This window comes from Vicugna pacos, chromosome 1, assembly GCF_048564905.1.
Source record: "Vicugna pacos chromosome 1, VicPac4, whole genome shotgun sequence".
Classification (NCBI taxonomy): Eukaryota; Metazoa; Chordata; class Mammalia; order Artiodactyla; family Camelidae; genus Vicugna; species Vicugna pacos.
Genome location: NC_132987.1, coordinates 35,731,843 through 35,753,713, shown reverse-complemented (window position 1 = coordinate 35,753,713; position 21,871 = coordinate 35,731,843). Strand labels below are relative to the sequence as shown.

The 21,871-nt window shown below is 38.7% G+C and overlaps 2 protein-coding genes across 7 annotated transcripts in view; one reads left to right on the top strand and one right to left on the bottom strand.

The window, feature by feature from the left end:
- Positions 1-21,871, bottom strand: part of OTOL1 (otolin 1) — a 164,044-nt gene that overhangs the window by 86,416 nt on the left and 55,757 nt on the right. The gene's annotated exons all lie outside the window — the stretch shown is intronic.
- SPTSSB (serine palmitoyltransferase small subunit B) overlaps positions 4,064-21,871 on the top strand; it is a 44,200-nt gene continuing 26,392 nt past the window's right edge. For 2 of the 4 annotated variants that reach the window (XR_012072281.1, XM_015236471.3), the window contains exons 1-2: positions 4,075-4,585; positions 13,452-13,548. The gene's annotated coding sequence lies outside the window, so the exon portion shown is untranslated. Of the gene's footprint in view, positions 4,586-13,451; positions 13,549-18,939; positions 19,152-21,871 lie in introns of those variants that run through there. The other 2 variants (XR_012072280.1, XM_006200849.3) reach the window with 2 other exon arrangements.

The window sequence follows — 21,871 nt, the reverse complement described above, 5'->3', positions numbered from 1 at the left end:
CAGCAATAAAAATGAATGGATAGCTGATACAGACTACAATATGAAAGAACCTTAAAAATGTTATGCTAAGTAAAAGAAACCAGTCACAAAAGACTATACAGTATATGATTCCATTTATATGAAATGTCCAGAATAAGCACATCTACAGAGACAGAAAGTTGTGCTGGGGATGCCTAGGGCTGGGGGTGGGGAGGGGGAATTAAGGAAATGAGAAGTGACTAATAAATATGAAATTCCTTCTTGGGGTCATGAAAATATTCTGGAATTAGATAGTGAGGATGGTTGCACAACTCTGTGAACACATTAAAAACCACTGACCTATACCTTATAAATGAGTAATTTAAATCATATGTGAATTATATTTCAATAATGCTGTTAAAAAAATAATAGCTAGCAGAAAATGACAACCATTTAAACAAATGAAAAGATGAAGACCAATATCAACTTTTGGTGGCTAGTTGTGGTCAGTCTGTTTTAACTTATGCAGGCAATGGCATGTTGGGACCTGCCTGATATTTAAAAGTCTGGTCCTGTTGGGAAAAGTTTCTTAGGTGACTAGTATGTGGTTTCTAAGAGGCTTCACCAAATTCCTCGGATGCCTCTCACAAAACTGTCTCATAAATTTCAAATACAGATCACTAGATCAGATATTAAAGACTGGGACAGACTACCCCAAAACGACAATGGTTTCATTCCCAGTTGCCATGTGTTTCTATGAGTTTCTTTTCCTGTTGTTTACTCTAGACCTCTGCAACTTCTTGTTGCCTTCTTTTCTTATGTCTTATTTTCACTCTGGGTTTGTTCAGTTTATGCCTAGTGCAACCCTGGCCCAAATGTTTAATTTGACAGTAATTAAAAATAATAACTTCACAATAAATGCCAAATTCTCCATAGGAAAATGTCATGACACTAGAGCAACAATGAATTTCCATAGTGCTGAATAGTCAGAGAAGGATGTTTTGTTGAAGACGGGACAATTCACTCAATGAAGAACAGGCAATGATGGGGCTGGAGTCCTCCTTTTCTCATTATACAGCTATTCATTATAGCTGAAGAGTCTTACTTCAAGTAATTAAGGATAAAAAAAGAAGTCAGAGAAGACTATTATTCAACCAAAAGCCTTAAAAGAAGCAATAAATTGCCTAGCAAAGAATGTGCAAAGTAAGTTTATACTGGGAGAGATGCAGTCATGTCAAAATCCAAAGCAAAATGGATAGATCAATCAAAATTTTTGGCCACTTTGATGATCAATTTTATGTATCAACTTGATCGGGCCATGGGGTGTTCAGACATTGTCATGAGTGTGTCTGTGAGGGTGTTTCTCAATGAGATGAATCTTAGACTCAGCAAAGCAGACTGCCCTCCCTGTTGTGGCTTCTCCTGAAACCCCATCCAATCAGTTGAAGACCTAAATAGAACAAAAAGCCTGAGTAAGAGGTAATTCCTCCTGCCTGACAGCTTGAGCAGCATGTTGGTCTTTTCTTGCTTTCAGTCTTGAGCTGAAAAGTCAACTCTTCTTGAGTCTTAACCCCACCAGCTTTTAGACTGGAATTTACACCATCAGCTCTCCTGGGTCTCCAGCTTCCAACCATGCATTTGGGGACTCCTTAGCCTCCATAATCGTGCGTGAGCCAGTTTCTTATAATAAATCTCTCTTGGTAGGTAGGTAGGTAGATAATTGGTTCTGTTTTTTGGAGAACCCTGACTAATACAGCTACTTTAGACCAATCTATATTTCAGATATTGACAGTTCTGTCATTATTATCCTTAATCAAACTTTCTCTCATAAAATAGGAGGGCTTTATTTTTAAGATAATTTCTACTTTCAAAACCTGAACATTCTTTTTTTTTTTTTTTAACCAACTACTGCGTAGCAAAAGTCTTTTAAAAGGATGCTGGAAGCTTTATGGATCAATTCGCCTTGATGCTTTTTTTTTTTAACTTTTCCATTTCATTAATTTTTGCTTTTATCTTTAGCATTAGTTCACATCATTCTCTTGCAGTTTCTTCTAAGTTTCTTAGTTTGTACATTGTTCTGCAATAAATGCATTTAATGTTGTATGGCTTTTCTGTTCTCTCCTGATTTTATGTAGGATTTTTGTTTTTCTTCTGTTTCTAAAGAGTCTTTAGTTTCCTATTTGTCATTCCTTTAATCTAGATTTCAAGCATGTTTAAATGTCCAGTTTTACAATATCAATGGGGGGGGGGAAATGTGGTGTGTATGATTTCTGCCATTTAATATGTGTCCATCTAAAAAAAAGTGTTCATCTTTATTTTGTGATCTAGTTAAGTTTTGAGAATGTTCTATGTTTGTATGAAAAAACACCTACTCTCCATCTGGGGGTACAAAGATATACATAAAGGTGTTTGTGGTTTTGTTACATATGTCATTTAAGATTATTTTTAATAGTCTTGGTGCTTCTCCCAGCTATACTAGTTTCTCCCCACATCCAGATGGAATAATTGCAAGGCCTCATATCCACTTCACAAACCTTTAGTAGGAGAAAGAGAGACCTGTTTCTATGTTTCTACAAATGTACAATCATAGGGGAGGGGAGCAGGCATGTCATAACCTAGTGAGAGAACTAGATAATGAAAAATGAGCCAGTAAATAGTACTGGCCCCACCACAAAACGTGCTTGGCGAGCCTGGAGAGTCACTCCTCAGGGTTTCTCCTTCCTCATCTCTTAGAGGGGGTGGTCATACTTGAGCTGCCAACATGACAAGGTTTGTCAGGAGAAGCCAAGAGGCAAGAAGTGTAAAGGACATACAGTGATAAATAAACACTAGCAGTGGTTGCTAATGTTTAGATACAAGATAAAGAAAAGAAGCACAACACAGGCTCCAAGGTGCTCAGTTTCTATTGGTTTCCTTCCCTGGCCCCGAGCATCTTCAGCCTTCTTTGGGGACGTCCTCCCTCCTGCTTGGAGAAACCGCCACCCAGTGACGTGAGTCTCTGTTTTCGTTGCACCATCAGCTTGGAACCTGCTGGAAGCGCGCTGTGAAATGAGAAGAAACCTGGCCGCAACTAAAATTCGCGCTTCAGCACAATCAGGCCAAGCATGTGCAGTGCCTCCTCCTTAGGCGGTGGGGGCTGACTGGCAGATGTTGCCCAAATACACATTAATGAAAAGAGGCTTTCGCGCCGGACGCCCCTGGGACTCGGGCAGAGTCTCGGCTGCGGAGATGTCAGGGCCGGGAGCCTCATGGGCCTCTGCGCTCTCAGCGAGCAGCCGCGGCATTAAATATAAGCACTCTGTCCTCGGCAGAGAACGGATCGAAGGTGTTCTGGATGCGGGTTTTCAGGAAAGATGCTCTTCGCGATCATTCTGCGCCTCCTCGGAAAGATAACTGAGCGCCGAGCGCAAGCGCTGGGTTCACTTGCCCCGGAGCCTCCGCAGCCCGCGCCGAGAGTGTCAGCACCGAGCCTCCTCCCAGCCCTTTCCCCAGTTTGCCTTCCTGCCGCAGTCCGGGCCCAATTAATTCTCTTCACTTGTGAGTGAGCACACACAAGTTCCCCGGGCACGATCCTTCCGTTTCCCTGAGGTGGTTCAGCTTTTCAACCATTAACCTCCCGGCCACGGGGAGGAGGGAAGGTGTCTAGATGGAGGATGTGGGGCGGGGAGAGGCATTTTGCACGTTCAAAGGCACCAAAATTAACTGCCAAAGCTAAAAGGGTTTGCTTCTTCCATTTTCTGACAGACGAAGGCCGTGGGACGCCTGCTGGGCCGACTGCTGCCCGGGCCCGGAGCCCTGGGCTCACTTCACAGCCTGCTGCTGAGTTTCAGACCGCAGTGCTCGGCGTCCGCCCGGCTTCGCCCCCTTGCCGAAGTCTGCAGATCGATGGGTGCTGGGCATAGGCTTTCCCTGGGAGGGTTAACGTTGGCTTAGGCTAAAGCCCCAAAGCGCCCATCTTTGAGCCTCCTGTTTATCTGCCCGCCTCACCGCCCCCAACCCCCACCGAAGTACGTGCCCCTCTCGTAGTGTCGGGGCTCCCAGCCCGAGCCAGGGGGAGGGCGCCTCCCCATCCCCTCCTCCCCATCCCCGCCGCGACTCGGGGTTTACTGCAGCAGCCGGAGGTGACAGCGACGCCTTAGCCTCCTCCGTTGCTCTCGGAGCCCGGGCTTCCCCTGCACCCGGAAAGCGCCCCCTCCTGAGAGGCTGGTGCCTTAGAAGTGCTAACGAGCTGCAGGAAACCAAAATTTAAAATGTGGAAGTCGCTGGGCTGCATTCCTCCGAGGACGAGCCTGATCGCCCAGGACTGAGTGGCAGGGTGTGGGAAGTTGGGACCGTAGAGCAAGGGGGGAGGGGAGTGGTGCAGCCGGAATTCTCTTCTGGAAGGAGTCGTTGGGAGCAGTGCAGTTGGACACAAGTTTGCCTGGGAGTGTTCTCCTTTTGTCAATAATTAATCACCGGAATCAAGTCTAGCAGAATTGGAGTTTTAGCAATAGTGCAAAGGGCGGGGCCGAACACCTAACTCCGGGAGGCTCCAGGCTCCCAGCGCAGTGGGAAGCTCGCCGCAACTGGGGAGGAGCCAAAGCGCTGGTGCTCACCTAAGCCGCAGGGAAATACACCCAACCGGGAGGTAAGCATCTTCCAAATATCCGCCTGAGCCGTAAAGTAGCTTTAGACGGAGAGAATTCCTGTCTTTACAGGGAAAAATTAATACATAATGCAATGTATCAGGTTATTATTTAACTGCATTAAAAATTTTAAGAATTGACTGAGTTTTTCCATTTGCCTTTAACCATGTTAGAAACTAAGATGTTTCACTCAACAGAAGCCAAACTTTATTACTGAAACTTTTCCAGCCAAAAGAAAATTACTTTGTTCATTACTTTCATTATTTATCTTTGTGTAGTTCAGTAATAACTATGCAGAGAAATGTCACTGGAAGGTGCTTGAGTTTACTCTTAAATATTCATCTTTATCTAGTTTCATGCTCTTATACAATACTTTCTTTTGCCAGTAAGCTACTTGAGGCAGTAATACACACAAGTCAACTGCTCAGAAGTGAAGAATTTCCAACAAGGAATACATTTTAACATTTTCTCATAGTTATTAAACAGTATGTATTTTCTCAAAGATAGTGAAGCGATTACTTATAAGGAACCCAAGGAGAAAGGATCATATAGTAAACTTTGCCATTGGGGTGGAGATGTGGTATAGTGGATTGAGAAGGGTTTAGATATGAGCAGAGATTCTAGATCTGTTTCAACTAAAGTGACATTCAACTGGTTGGCAATTAACATATGAGCTCAACCCTCTATCAAATAAGATTTTGAAGAATTGTTAAATGTAAATCTAAGCCCTAAAACTACAAATAAATGTACCAGGGACGTTGGGAAAGTTGTTTTTCCACAAGACTTTGTGGCCCACTAGTTCTTTAGAATTAAACAAAAATTAAGAAATACATGATCATTTTTGCTTGTGAACTTTTGAGATTAGGGCGTAAAACTAAAGAGGTTTTAATAACTTGATTTCCTCATCTGAATCATTCCTGTGCTTTTTTAAATGGCATTAATTTGATGACAGTTTCAACGTCTGTGATAGCTTTGCACATAGATTACTAGAGCAGCAACAACATATGAAATGTACTCTCACCCATATTATTGAAATATTTCTATACAACTATTTAATAACCATAAATTAACAATGGTTTGCCAAACCAAATACATGGGTACTCTCAAAATTGACCAGATATGAAGTTGAAAGTCAACAAGTCCTCAACTTCAATTGGGTTTCTTAATCCACTGTTTGTGAATTTGCAAAAACTTTTATAAAAACTGTCCTTTGTAATTCTATATCTACTATGTCAGCATAAATTATTTTACCACCAATTATATGAGGTGCAAAATCTTCATTAAAAATTATCCAAATGGGACTCAACTTCCAGAATGGTGGTTGAGGAGCTCTGTGAACCCTTCCCTCCATTGGCAAAACAACAATAACTTTAAAATTATTGTTGAAAATTGTAGGTAAATAGCTATTTAGTCTCTGGAAATTGTCCTGAGGAAATGAAGCAAAACTTTTCAAGACAATCTACTAAGTTTCAGTAAGGGCACCAAGAATTTGGTTTTTCAGCCACAACCCACTTCCCCGCCAGCTCCCGCTAGGTATGATGGTGCTCCACTGCGGGAAGGGGAGCCAAAAACACAGGGCTCTCTCTCAACCTAGAGCCCAGTATAGAGCAGTGATACATTCCTGGGAAAGCAGGCCACCAGCATCTCCTCCACCCAGCTTTGTGTTGCCTAGAAACTCTACTCTAGGCAGAGCAGGTGAAAGGTCTGAGGCTTTCTTCTTCCAACCATCCCCCGATCTTAAGGTAAAAGAGGAGAAAGTCAACAACTAAAAGACAACCCATTTAAAAATGGGCAAGAGATTTTAGACATTTCTCTAAAGAAGATGTACAAATGGCCAATCAACACATAGTTATCTATCATTAGTTATTAGGGAAATGAAGATTAAAAACACAAGCCACTTCACACCAACCAAAATGGCTACAATCAAAAAGAAAGATAATAACAATTGTTGAAGGGGAGGTGGAGCAATTCAAACCATCTTACATTGCTGGTGGGAATGTAAAACGGTGAGTTACTGTGGAAGATAGGTTGGTAGTTCCTCAAAAAGCTGAACATAGAGTTACCACATAATCCATACAATTCTACTCCTAGGAATTATCCAAGAGAATTGAAAATCTATGTCCATGTAAGAACTTGTGCACAAAGGTTCACAGCTGCATTACTCATACTAGCTAAAAAGTGAAAATAACCTAAGTATCCATTGACTGATGAATGGATAGATAAAATGTGATATGGAATGGGACAATGAAATATTATTCATCAATAAAAAGGAATCAAGTATTGATCATGCTACAACATGGATGAACAATGAGCAGATTATGCTAAGTGGAAAACTATATATTGTATGGTTCGATTTATATAACGTCTCCACAATAAGCAAACTTATAGAGACAGAAAGTAGATTAGTGATTGCATGTGGCTGGAGTAGGGGGGTGGAGTTGAGCAGGAAAGGGGAGTTACTGCTAAAGGGTACAAGGTGTCTTCTGGCGGTGACAAAAAATGTTCTAAAATCAATTAGTAATGGTTGCATAACTGTGAGTATACTAAAAACTACTGAATTCTGTGCTTTGGCTGAATTTTCTGGTACTTGAATTATATCTCAATAAAGCCGTTTTTAATAAATAATCCAAGGTCTTAAAAGAACATGTGGGTTCAAAATGGGTGGCACAGGTATTACACAGCTATATGATATGCATATTTTTAGAGATCTACCAAGTTTTCCTCTGTTTAGAAATAAGTCAAATGTCATTCTGCAGTCCTACTAGAGAATCTGTTTGCAATACCCTATCTTTTGGACTCATCCAAGCTCAGTGAGGCTAGTCATTCCTCCTGCTTTTAGGTAAGTCTAGTCCTTTATCCATTCTTCAGGCCAGTTGTTGAGAGAGGCTACATGGGTGAGAGAGAGGGAGGGTACCTGAATCTCAGCCAAAAGTGTACTTGTCTGCCACTCAGATTAGCCTGGTTTCACTTCCACTAGACTGGCCTGGAAGTTGGAGTCTTGGGGAGAAAGGAAGAGTTGGAGTGGCCACTGTAGGGCTGAGAGCACACTGACATGCCACTGCTGGGAAGCATCTCTGGTGATTAAACAATCTCAAATGTAGGAGAAGCTCCCAAATAATTGATAGTCTCCTCTATTCATCTTTTATATTTTAAATTCCCATAAACTGCCAGATCCTGTACTCAGAACCATGGAATTGGATGGTAATGGAATTGGATGTCCGGAAATGGGGATACAAAATTAGTGAGTCTCTAAGTTTCATGGGGGTAGTGAGCAACTGAACTTGTTGCCAGGAACAGTTATGAGTACGCTGAGCCAAACATACCCATAGCTTTAGGGATTCAAGTAAGTCTACCTGCATTGGGAAACCTCAAGATTTTTCATTCTTACCAGCCCAAGCTCATCATTCCATGTCTAGGTTTAGAAGAGCATACCATGCTGGTGAAAATGGGTTCCATGCAGTTTTTTTGACCACTGAAGCTTTTGTAGAGGTCCTACTGTCATATTTTCTCAGATTTCTATAGTTTTAAATATCCAACCAGTTATCTATAAATTAAATACATGGAAGAAAAATCTGATCATGGTTATTATTTATTAATATTGAATTGATCAGAATCAATAATTCTTTTATTCAACATATTTATTGTGCATCTACCCTGTACTAGGACACTTCTAGGTCCTGGATGAGTAATAAACAAAACAGACAAAAATTCCTATCCTTGAGAAGCTTAAATTCAAGAGGGGCTGCCAGACATATATATATTATGTAGTGTATGAGTAGGAAATAAGGTTCTGGAGAAAAATTAAGCAGGGAAGGGCAAGAGGTACAATTTTAAATTGTGGCATCAGACTAGGAAGTAAAAGTATGTAATTAGCTAATATAAAGATCATGTGTGGGATAGGCGATAAGGATTACCTGCTCCAGGTGGACTTCTCCCCTTGGGAGCTTTGGTTTCCCCTTTTGCATCAGCATTGTTTTACTACCTTGGATTTACTGGTGCTTCACCAAAGAAAATATTACATTACCCCCAACACATTCCAAGCAACCACAAGGAAGACATAATTTCATACCTTTTCTAAACAACTACAACCTAAATAAAACACTGCCTTAGAACAACAAGAATTCTTGCTAAGAGAAATCATTATTAGCCTGGGCTTTTAAGTTTTCTTTTGGTCTTTCTCTCTAGCTTTGCCCTGAATTCTTGCAGTCTGCTGGAGGATTATGTGGTCAATAATTAAGAACCACTTTCCCAAGCTTAACACCTTTTGAAAGAGTAAAGAGGGTATGGGAGAAGTTGAGAGGAAGAAAAAATTCTAGGCCACTCTGGAAAGGTGAAGGGAGAACAGATCCTTCAGAACCAGCAGAGCATGGAACCCCACAGATCAACTGGAAACAAGAGGGGAAAAGCCACCAGACAGCGGCCTCTTTCCGGAACTGTCCCAGAATCTCTACTCAGGGCACCTGGCTTAAAAGATACCTGCGGACACATTGTTCTAGTAAAATATAATGGGTGTAGCAGCTCTCCTGAAATAGAACTTTTAGAAAATGGCTTAAAAGGGAGCGGGGATTTGATTTTCTCTAAGTCAAAAGGGAATGTTTATTACAGGCTTAGAGGAGAAGCGTTTAACAATGGTCAGACTCAGGTTAGAAATAAATCAAAAGCCTCCCTGTTATAGTGGAGCTATTACGGAGCATTAGAATTCTCATTCATTCATTCAACAGATTGTAATTAAGCAGTCACTATGTGCCAAGTGCTGAGGGAACAACATAGACCTTACTTCAAAGAACTTTCTTTCTAGAGGTTACATTATATGCCTTTTGCTACAGTCAGTGCACACAGTCATGAGGACAAGAACTTTTTGAACTGCCTGTCCTGACACCCCCTTTGAGACTAGGTTAGTTCTTTCTACTTCCCTGTCATAGCACTTATCACACTGTAGGATGCTTGTGCAACTGTCTCTCCTCCTCTCTAGAAAGTGGCCTGAGGAGCGTGAGTATGTCAATCCTACTCATAGTTTATATCTCTAGTACCTGCTTACTGAATATCTGATTGGATGGATGGAGGGATGGAGGGATGGAGGGATGGATGATTTGCCAAGTTGTGACCAGAGGTCTTGCATAGAGAGGCAGTCTGGGAGAGTAGTTAAAAGAGTGTGTACTCTGCATTAGCTGTGAGACTTTGGGTCAATATTTAAATTTCCCAATGCCTCAGTTTTCTCATTTGTAAAATAGGTATAGAAACAGTGCCTCTATTATAGTGTTGTGAATTGCATAAGGTAATATTTATTAAGTGGTTAGCAAAGTTCTGGGACATAAGCTGCTCAGTAAATAGCCGCTATTAGTACCAATCCAGAATGGCAGAGTCCGGGGTGACAGTTTGCTATTCAAATATTGCAGCCCTGCTCTTTCAGCTCCATTGTAAGATCAGAGGATGTCCATTAGGAATTCCAAGCTAAGGTTTTCACTTTGAGGTCAAGATCTCTGAGGAGATTAAAATGAGATTTTGGGAATAAATATAAGTAGGATATTGAACAAGAAAATTTAAAGGACTAGAAACAGAAAGAAAGAAATAAGCTCAAGATGGCATCCCCAAAGCAATTTTTCTGGGGCAATAATACCTCTACTGCTCTCACACCCACCAGCCAGAATGCCAGTTCATCTCTGTTCTTCTGGAACATACTTGTTTTGCATAGAATGTCATGCCCAATAAACATCAATAAATGTTCACTGATGCAGAAGAAAGAAGAAAAGTGGAAAAAAATTTTATTTGAAGTCAAGTCTTATCTGAACTTAAAAGTGTTATGTTTTCTTTTTTATTTCTTTTGAAAATCTAATTATCCTCTTTTTTGTGTAAGACCTTTGGTCAGATTTATCATAGTGCCTCCTCACATGCAGTTTTCTGTTATCTTCTAAATAAGATGAAAAACCAACCAGTGACTGACCTATGGAAACCTAGTAACTTCAATGAGTCCCTCCATGGCTGTTAAGAAGTATTCTCTTAATCTCTTTCCCAACCATGGGGGAATCTCATGTTTTTTTATCTTCTCCTAAGAATAGTAAACTGCTTCCTCTTTATTAACTCATCCACTGGAGACTAATGTTTAGGTAAAAGTAGCTTAGAATCATTTGACTGATAGAAAAAATTAGGGATAGGAATATGTAACTGACCTCAGTACTTCAGTTACCAACTCTTTTTATTCCTTGAGACTCCACAGAGAGAGCTTGGTCCTTAAATTTTTAATAGGATATTTTATTGCCTAAAACTTTAAACAAAGAAAAAAATCAATCAGGTTGGCCTGGTTCTGGTTTTGATGGGCAGGAAAATCAGGCTATAATTCAGGACGAAAATGTTGTCCCACAGGTTTCCTCCCCTTAGGAGGAAAGAAAAACTGATGCAACACTAAACAGATGATATGGTACCCACCCCTAACCTACAGGGTGAATATTCTTTCTCCCGGACTCATAGGAATCACCATTTTACCCACTCACATCACCCGTGCTTCTCAGGCCACTTTCTAGAGAGGAGAGACGGTAACACAAGCATCCTACAGTGTGATAAGTGCTATGACAGGGAAGTAGAAAGAAGCTCTAACCCAGTCTTGAAGGAGATGTCAGGACAGGCGGCTCAATAGAGTCACCAGAAAGGAATCGCTTAGGAAAAGAAATAGAATCATGTAGAAAATAAGAGGAACAAATAAAAATTGTGATAAAAGTTACCATCCTTGAGCTATTATTAAGACCAGGCACCATTAACCATCCATTACCAGTGTTGTGCAATCTTCACAGCAACACAGAATTAACCATCTCCGTGTTACTCAGGACATAACTGATGCTTACAGTGATTATGCAACATCCCAAATATCACACAGTGGCAAACTGGAGCTTGCCAATTTCCAAACCCAAACTCTTATTACGACAAAAAAAAAAAAATTAATGAAGCAAATCATTCTCCAGTGGGACACTGAATTCTATCATAGAAATAGTATCTTAGACTTGATGAAAGCTTAGAAATCTCTTATTAAACCCTCCCTCCTGGTTGATAGCAACCCTCAGAAGGTTTTGTCTGGACTCTGCTTGAACAGTTTCCCTAATGGAATTCTTACTACTTCAATCAGCCCACCACTTTCCCTTTAGATTGCTCTTATTATTTAAAGTTTTTCCTGAGATTCACCTCTGAAAACAATAAAAACAATTCCAAACTTACCCCTCCATAATAGCTTGTAACACCATTTAAAATCTTTTAGATCTTTTAAGACCTCCGTAACCACATTCCTCCCCCCAGATCTGCTGTCAATACTTCCCATTGGAAACCTCCCAGATTTGCTCCATCTAGCTTCCTGTGGATGTGCTCAATTTACTAGAGTGACCGTTTTTAACAGCTGGAAGAAGGATGGTAATCAAACCAAGAGCTGTAGCTCCCTTTCCTTATCTATGGCACAGTACTTCTATAAATATATCAGAATATTGGTGCTACAGTCTGAATGTGTCCCCCCAGATTCATATGTTGACTCCTAACTCCCAAAGGAGATGGTATTAGGAGGAAGTGCTTAGGTCTTGAGAATGGAACCTTCATGATGAGATTAGTGTTCTTGTAAGAGGCTCCAGAGAGATCCCTTGTCCCTTCCACCATGTGAAGACACAGAGAGAAGGTGGCACTAGGAACAGGAAGGGGGCCTTTTCCAGAATGCAGCTGTGCTGGCTCCTTGACCTTGGGCTACCCAGTCTCCAGAACTGTAAGAAATGAATTTCTGTTGTTTATACCCAGTCTGTGGTATTTTGTTATAAGGGTTCAAATGGACTAAGACAATTGGATCACTTATTTATTTGCCAACTATTTCCCAACACTATTGGCTCAAAAAGAACTTGAAGGCAAGGATAATTCCCTAGTCTGTTTTGTTTTAACTGATCATGGGCCACATTTTCCCTATCTTACCCTTGGACAATTGACTTTTTGAACTGAAAAACAAGACTTTGTATTTTCCTAAGTTTTACCCTCAGTCATTTTTGGAACTTTGTAATCTGCTAAGTCTTTTATAACTCCACCCCATAACTTTGGCTCATCAGAAAATTGAATCAGGCATATTTTCTATGACATAAATCAGATACACAAAAATGCTACAACGGTGAGGACAAAATGCAGAGCTCTGGGGCTCACCACTCAAGACCCACTCACCATCTTTATGATGCTTCACTAATTACAAAACACTTTCGCAAACATTATTTCATTTAATTCTTACAACTACCCTGTGGAAAAGATATTATTATCATTCTATATGTGAGAACAAAGATTCAGAAAGACTATCTGACTTGCCTGATGTGACAGAGTAATAAATAAATAAAATAGGAAATAAGCCTTAAGGCTTCTGACTCTGTTTCCCAGGCTTTTTCAGAGACAGAGGTTTAAATACAGTGATTAAGCTAATCTCTGTTTCCTTTTTTCTCCCCCACATGGACATCAACAAAGACTAGTTAAAACCAAGAAACATTTTCTACAAACAAAATCTTTCCCAGAAACCCAGTGTATAAAGCAGACTAAAAGCAGGCTACTCTGCTAAAAGTGAGATGGGAGGGTCTTAGCTTCTGTCTCTTTGTCCCACCTGGGGCCTCCCTGCAACCCTGCTATGGATGGTAATGTGCACCTTATAGTCCTCAGAGTCCATTAAGGACAATGACATGTCCTCAATACTACAACCTTCTCTAAAAATAAATTTTCAAATGAGGCTAACTTGTCATGCTTTGTTTTTATACTACATGCTAGAATTTTGTGGGAGATCATCCATCTAAGACGTTTAATCATCTTTAACATGGAATAGAGTTGTTCTAAAGTTTGAAGGCATCTTTGGATTTAACTGAAATCTTAATTTCACAGATGAAGAAACTGCAACCCAGAGAGGAGAAGTAACGCACACAGAATCATTTCTCGAAGGAGCAAGGACAAGAACCCAGACCTGGACCCTCCTAGGCAGGTAGATTCTTCTCATTATATCAAGGAATCTCACTTTTAGAAATCTGCCCCTTCTGATTGCAAGATGACATCTTTAATAAGAGGGAGCTTCTGGTTGTTGCTTAAGCAACCAAGAAACATTTATGGTAGACTCGATATTATCATGGCATTTAAGATGATACAAAGGAGTAAAATGTGGCAATTAACTTTAGTAATCAGGCCTCAAAACAGTGGTTCTTAGTTTACAGACATGACAGTCTCCTTTGAAGTGTATACTGGAAATGTTTATGCAAAATTTGCAAACATTTCAAGTGGTTCACAGATTCATTCTCCCCCCCGCCCCCCCACCACCACCAAGTTCTTGGCCTCCTGGTTAGGAACCTCTGGCCAATCCCAGTACAAGTGCCAGTGTCAGGATTACATAGCACCAGCTGCTATCTGATTTGTGGGTCTGCTGGTTAAAGTTGCTTCTGTTTCGGCATCCTTCATTTTTTATTTAAATGGAGCAGCATCTTACCCTGGAAGACCTTTGATATAAGACAGGAGTAAATGTTTCAGTAAGTACTTAGTTAACCAGAGAGGACAAATTAAGAGAGAAATAGGATAAAATAAAAACATTTTCTTAAAAAATGTTAATAAGAGTAAGGCTGGTCAGTGTTCATATGGGACATTTGTTTTCTTTCTGCTTATTTTATTTTTAAGAAAGAAAGAAAGGGAAATGGAATGAAAAAAAGAAAAACACCTAGATTACCACTAGCCACCTACCCACTTTTATTAAATCTATAGTAAATGGAAAAAATTTAAAAAGAGGAGAGAGTGTGGACAAAAAGAAACAGATTTATCTTCTGAATGATTGTTTCTTAATCCGTCCTTTTTGCTGTAATGTTTTAAGAGATTTATGGTTCTGAAACAGTTGGCAACAATTTCTTCATTTCAAAAGAGTTCAGGAAGCTTCACTTACTCTAAAGTTACTGACAATGAAGCTTGATTTTACTAATTCAAAAAATACCCTGTTGGGCACAGCATTTGTAAAGGCATTTGGTGTGATAGAAAGACCACTTTGGAGTGAGAGAACCCTAAAACTATATCCCAGTGTTCCTTCCTCCTTGGCTACTGACAGTAGGTGAGGTATGAATACACAGTGAGTCTCAGTGTTCTCATCTTTGAAATGAGGAAACGTATTTTTTTCTCTCCTTTCCGATGGCAACACCAGAACTGAATAAACGTTCTGAAGACTGATCTCTCTAAAAGTAGCTTCTATCTTAATAACTGGTAAAGTCCACCCATTCTGCCTTAAAAAATGATCTCATTCTTTTTTATTCTTTGCCTGGTATTCATAGCCTTAGCAATAATATATCAGTTCTAGTATATAATAATCATAACAATTACCATTCCTTGAAGGCCTTCCCATGTATGATTCTAAATACTTTCCAACTCCTAATCTTCCTAGAAACTGTATGAATAAAGTTCTATTATCATTCCTTTTTTTTTCCAGTAGAGGAAGTGGAGTCAAATGGGTTGAGCAACTCAGCCGGGGCCAAATCCAGACAGCACCCAGAGTCAGAGCTCATGCTACTTAGCACACTGCCTCTTGGCAGATTAACACCCAGCTCCCCGTGTGGTCACAGTGAGACTCTGGGCCTCAATTTCTTCATTTTTAAAATAGGAATCATTTAAGTTAAGCATTTAGCCAGTGCCTCCCATAGTGGTACTTAATAAATGCTGTTTCTGTTTTCTGGAGAGAACTCCACATTGTAAGAGTCTAGTATTTTTAAGGAAGAGATCTGAATTCATTCCCTGGGTCTGCTGAAACAAAGTACCACAATGTTGGTAGCTTAAAACAGGAGAAAATTGTTCTCTGATAGTTCTGGAAGCCAGAAGTTCTGAAATCAAGATGTCAGCCAGGGCTGCGCTCCCTCCAAAGGCTCTAGGGGAAAATTCTCCTTTGCCTCTTCCAGCTTCTAATGGTGTCTTGGTTTATGGCTACATAATTCCAATCTGCCTCTGTCTTTGCTAGCCTTCTCCTCTGTGTCTGTCTTCTGAGGACACTTATCATGGGATGTAGGATTGACATGGGTAATCTAGGATGAGCTCTTGCCAAGATCTGTAACTTAATTACATCTACAAAGACACTTGTCCCAAATAAGGTCACATTCACAAGTTCCAGGATATGGACCTATCTTTTGGAGGCCCATCATTCAACCTATTACAGAATTTAAATCCAAATATTTTTCTGACTTGGCAGATTTCCTCTGGTATTCTTGACAAACAAGCCCACATTTATTCCAATAGATAAAAGAATATTTCCTTTCACCCAGTTTAAGCCTATAGTTAAATTGGTTTCAAAATCTATTGGTTGAAAATATTTTTCTTAATACTCCCAGTGCCATTAGACTTCTTCACATTTACTTGAGAATCAACAAAGTTCTTATGAAACAAAACAATTGTTTTGAAAAGAACAAGCTTGGAGCTCGGCCCTTTTCCACTTTTCCCGAGGCGCATGCAGGTACCCATGTACTTGGGAGCAGGTGAAACTGAATGAAGCAAACATAGTTTGTCTACACCATTCTGCGCAGAAGAATGAGAAATCCACTTGGCTAAATTGTCATTGAGATGTTTTTCTTTTAGTATATCATTTAAGAAACTCACTTCTGTAAACTGACTATAACTCAATAAAAAAATAAATTAATAAATTAAATAATAAATAAATAAACCTTAAAAAAAAAGACATTCACTTCTAAGTACCAGATTATAAAATTTAATTAATTTAATTGCCTGAAAGCAACAACATGTTTTGACATAACTCTAACTCCTGTCTTTCCCTCCTCACCTCCCCCTACCACCCCCCAATAAACTAGTTGACCTAGAATGTTAAACAGCCCAGCAGGGAAATGTCCCATGATCTGGGGGTTGGCAGAAAGAACACCTCAACAATGCTGTGTCTATTTCCATGGTCCTTGGAGTCAGCCTAGCTCTCCACTTATTTTCCTAAAAGCAATAATAACTCAGATACAGAAGCAGGTCAGTTGAGGGCAGGAGAAAAAAAAAAAGCAACAGACTATATTACTATTGTCACACACATACAAAATCACATCTATGAAAGTTTCAGTGTTGCTGGTCACCAAAATAAGAAAAATACCAAAATCATCACTGGAAGATTTCCAGATAGTATAATAAAAAATAAAGAATAATCCAGAATGGGGGAAGGGAGCTCTAAAGTGGTAGAGTGCATGCTTAACATACACGAGGTCCTGAGTTCAATCCCCAGTACTTCATCTATAAATAAATAAATAAACCTAATTACCTCACTCCATAAATTAATTAATTAATTAATTAATAAGAATAAACCAGAAGAATGAGAGAGGAGGAAGAAGAGGAGAAGACAAAGGACAGAGAAATAAACAAAAGCAAAAATGTTTTATGAGAAAATCTATTCAATGCTACCCCAAAACTTACAAGGAACACAGAAAATTAGTACTAGAAAATACTACTGGAAGAGTCTTGGTTGACCAGCTGCCTAAGAAACTAGATTTCCTTTAGCAGAACACTGGGAGTAAGTGCTCAGCAAGTAGAAATCAGCATGCCAGTAACTCACCCTCCCTGCTCAAGTTTTTCCCTGGGGAAAAAAGTCCTCTATTTCTGAAGACATATCAAATATAATGATGATAGGCAGGGATGAGACAATGGCTTGACTTTTGTGTGTGTGTGTGTGTGTGTGGTCAGGCTTCTAGCTCCTGAGAAAATCAGGCCTTTAGAAACAAACACTGTTCAGACTATTTTAAAGTATATTTTAAAATTTTAGTCCCTCTTATTGTTTTGCTGTACACCTGAAATTAACATTGTAAATCAACTACAATTCAATAAAAAAAATAAGATTTAAAAAACATTCAGTTCCTTCTTAGTTTTTAGAGTTATTCATTATCAATGAATGTTTAATTTAAAAATTGTAAATTGCAGGAAGATATCATAACATTAAAATTTACCATCTTAGCCATTTTTACACATACCACTCAGTAATATTAAGTATATTCACATTGTTGTGCAACCAGTCTTCAGAATGTTTTCATCTTGCAAAACTGAAACTTCATACCCATTGAGAAACAACTCTCAATTTCTCCCTTTCTCCAATCCCTGGTAGCCACTATTCTACTTTGTTTCTATGAGCTTGACTCCTCTAGATGTCTCAGATAAGGGAAATCGTACAGCGTTTGTCTTTTTGGTTTATTTCACTTGGCACAATGTCCTCAAGGTTCATCCATGTTGTAGCCTGCATTAGAATTTCCTTATTTTTAAAAGATAAATAATATTCCATTGTGTGTATATACTACATTTTGTTTACCCATTCATCTGCCAATGGATTTTTGGGTTGCTTTTGGCTATTGTAAATAATGCGCTTTAACACGTGTGTACATTTAATGACTTTTTAAAAATGATTGTTAATGACTTAAAGGCCACGGTTAGTGTGGTAGCTCTGTTCACTTTCTACTTCTAAAAACAAATTGGCAGTCCTGGGGAACAACATCTTCAGAAGGAAAAAGCCACCTGGAAGCTATACTCTTTCCTCTTTCCTTCTTTATAGGATAACAGGGTTTCTTTTCTTTCTTTCCTTTTTAAAATAAAATAGTAATAAAGAGGCTCATCCTGGGAAATGGCATTACAGTTTAAAACTTGGTCCAGAAGCCCTACTCTCCACTCCAAACTGGGCAGAACTAAAGAAGGATACTTGCCCTGTTTCTGTATGAGTCAATGAAAGCACACCAGGAGCAAGGCAAGATATATCATCCCTGTTACAAATTTCTCTTCTTATTCATAACATCTACTCAGCAGTGTACTTGCTGCTCTTTTCTAGTTTCACTATGTATATCTCTCCTTTTTAATGGCCAACGTGACATTGCAATTGAACTAATCAGAACTTAGTGTTTCCTAAATTATTGTGAAATTTTCTGTTAAAGTGAAATTCCAAATTTTCTTTCCCAGCTAGAAGTCCTTCATTCATAAATCTCTTTAGAGTCTTTCATAAGATGCCACACAACAAGAACTGCTTTGAAAATACAGTTACACAATGGATAGTTGGACTGGAAATACATGTTTTCTATTGTTCTGCTTTTGTTGGAAGCAGTAAGTCTAGATCAGATACAAAAACACTACTCTTGTCTGTAAGTCAAACCAACACAGTACCAACAACAACTTGGCTAAATTGTTATAAGATTATAAAACTTAGAGTAACTTAGTTGCCTAAAAGCAGAAATATGCTGTGACTTGCAACTATTTGTTTATTCCTCTCTGAGAAGTCTATAAAATTGTCCAGCTAATTAATGAATGTGTAAAGAAAGTTCCTTAATTGCCCTATGGCTGTTTGATTTTCTTCTCTGGCTTTGATTCATCAGACTTTTAAGTTAACTTTTTTTTTTAGCTCCCTTTAAAGACTTGGACTTCAGATCCATCATTTCTGGCCTGATTTCCAATATTCACCTCGGTATCAGCATGAGAAATTGCTTGCCAGAGGATGGCTAGAAAGTATTCTAAGATGAAAAGAAAATCCTTGGAAAATGCTAAGCAAGAATAGAACCTTCTGATAAACAAGATTATACTGTATAGCACAGGGAAATATATACAAGATCTTGTGGTGGCTCATAGTGAAAAAAAAATGTGACAATGAATATATGTATGTTCATGTATAACTGAAAAATTGTGCTGTACAATGGAATTTGACATACATTGTAAAATCACTGTAACTCAATAAAAAAAAGTTTAAAAGAAAAGAAATTACACAATAAAGTAAAAAAAAAAAAGAATAGAACTTTCTGTGGGACACAGAAAATGGAGTCACCCACAGAAAACTTAGAGCAAAATATATGGAAACTGGGACGTCAACAAACTACTATTGTGTCTGATTCTTACACAGACACAATATGAGGTTTTGCCTTTAATCATACAAACTTTGTATCTTTGTGAATCAAACTGTGTTCACATAAAGAAGCAGTTTGTGATTAGGACCCGAATATAAGAACCATGACATAAGGTTACACAGCGCTCAGCCCACATAATGATATGTGGTGGCCCTACCTAGCACAATTGTTTAAAAATTTGTGTAAAGATTGCAATGCCTTTCAAATAGTGATTTGTGGTAATGGCTATATACAAATATTGTTTTATTATTTTTTAATGTACTAGGCAATTCAATTAGCAAACCTAAATCAGGGGTGATATTTTTTTCCCTGTAAAATATACAAGGCACATCGTTGTTGAGGTAACCATTATAGAATATTCCATGAAGACTTTCTGACTCCACAATTTAATAAAATCTTGCAAGCAGTTTAAAGTTGTACCAATCCACAAGGAAAAACAGTAAACACTACTATTACTGTTACTATGACACTTACAATTATTTCTGAAGAGCTCACAAACTATTCCTACATTCCTTACCACATCACTGAGACAGACTTAGAGGCAATTATCAATTATCATCTTCATTTTACACAGAGAAGCTGTGACACAGAAAGATTTTGGAACTTGCCCAAGGACACAAAGTAAAATGAATCTATGAACCAACAAATGAAGAGAAATAAAGAGAAAGGAAAAGGATAAAGAGAAGAGAAAAGAAAAAAGCCACAATAGAATTTAGAACTTCAGATATTCTCATCCTGGGATTTTTTTTTCTTCTTCATTAGAACCACTTTTCCACCTACCAGTCTTAAATTACAACTCACCTGGAGTAAACCCCTGTAAAAGCCATTTTAATGGGATTTAAAACCACTTCACAAGTGTTTTTCATGCCCCCCCCAGAGTTCATGAACTTTTAATAGTATGAGAAAATGAAAAAGTATTTGTTATAATAAAAAAATTAGTACAACTCCCTTGTATCCTACAAAAGGCAGATTGCACTGAAATTTCAGAAAACAATCTGTATAAAACTCATTGCTTGAAAATAGACCATGAGAATTCATAAGTACCTTCAATGTGCCCCACATTGTGCTATGGAGATATTATTTAAGTACAAGTGTGCTCCCTGCCTTCAACATCCTTACAATTCAATCAGTCAGCCAGCCAACCAGTTCATCAGTGCATAAGTATCCCATTCCAGGCACTGAGAACAAAGAGATGATGATGGCATCTTCCCAGTATTTAAACCTCTCATAGTCTAGTGGGAAAACACTGTACGTGCCTAATTATAATACAGTAGAAATGCTACAATAGTAACCCATAAAAGAAAATAATACACTTTCCTTAGGAAGAGTGGTCTCCTGAGAATATTGCATAGAAGAGAGAAGATAGGAGTTATGCCTTGAAAGTAAATAGGATTTTTATCTAACAGAAAAGGGCAAGGGAGGGTATTGTGGCAGAGTACATGCCTAGCATGCACAAGGTCCTGGTTTCAATCCCCAGTACCTTTACTAAAATAACTAAATAAATAAACCTACTTACCTCCCCCTTCAAAACCAAACCAAAAAAAAAAAAAAAAACCACAAACAAAATAAATAAATTTTTTTTTTAAAAAAGAAAAGAGAAACAAAAATATTTCTAGAAAAGAAAAGAGGATGAACTACAACATGGAAGATTAAGAGTGAGTAGCAGGCATACAGCATGGGTGGACTTGGAGGGCATTGTGCTAAGAGAAATAAGTCAGACAAAGACAAATACTGTAAGATATCACTTACACGTGGAGTCTAAAAAAATACAACAAACTAGTGAGTATAACAGAAAAGAAACAGACTCACAGATGTACAGAAGGAACTAGTGGTTACCAGTGGGGAGAGGAAAGGGGGAGGAGCAAGATGGAGGTAGAGGATTATGAAGTACAAACTATCAGGTATAAAATAAGCAACAAGGATATATTGTACCATGAGGAATAGAGCCAATATTTTATAATAACTATAAATGGAGTATAACCTTTAAAATTATGAATTACTATATTGTATACCTATAACATATAATATTGTATATTAATTATAATTCCATTTTAATATATGATATTGTAAACTAAACACACAAATAAATTTTAAAATGAAAAAAAAAAAAGAGTGAATGGCATTTAGCAGGAGAGTTCAGAGATGATGTAGGAGAGGTGGAGGAATCCAGCTGTGAAGGGCCTCAAATGAATGATTCACTTCATAGGACATGGAGCACCACTGAAGGGCTTCAAGCAGAAAAATAAATCCATAATTTTAGAAAGTTAATTCCAGCAGAGGCATGGAAGATTATAAGGTGAAAAGGAAACAAGCTGTAGGCCATTTCATTAGTCCAAGCAAGAGATGGAGAGAGCCCAAAAGCACTGCCCAATAACGTTTTCTGCAGATGGAAATATTCTGTTTGTGCTGTCCAATATGGTAGCCATAAGCCACATG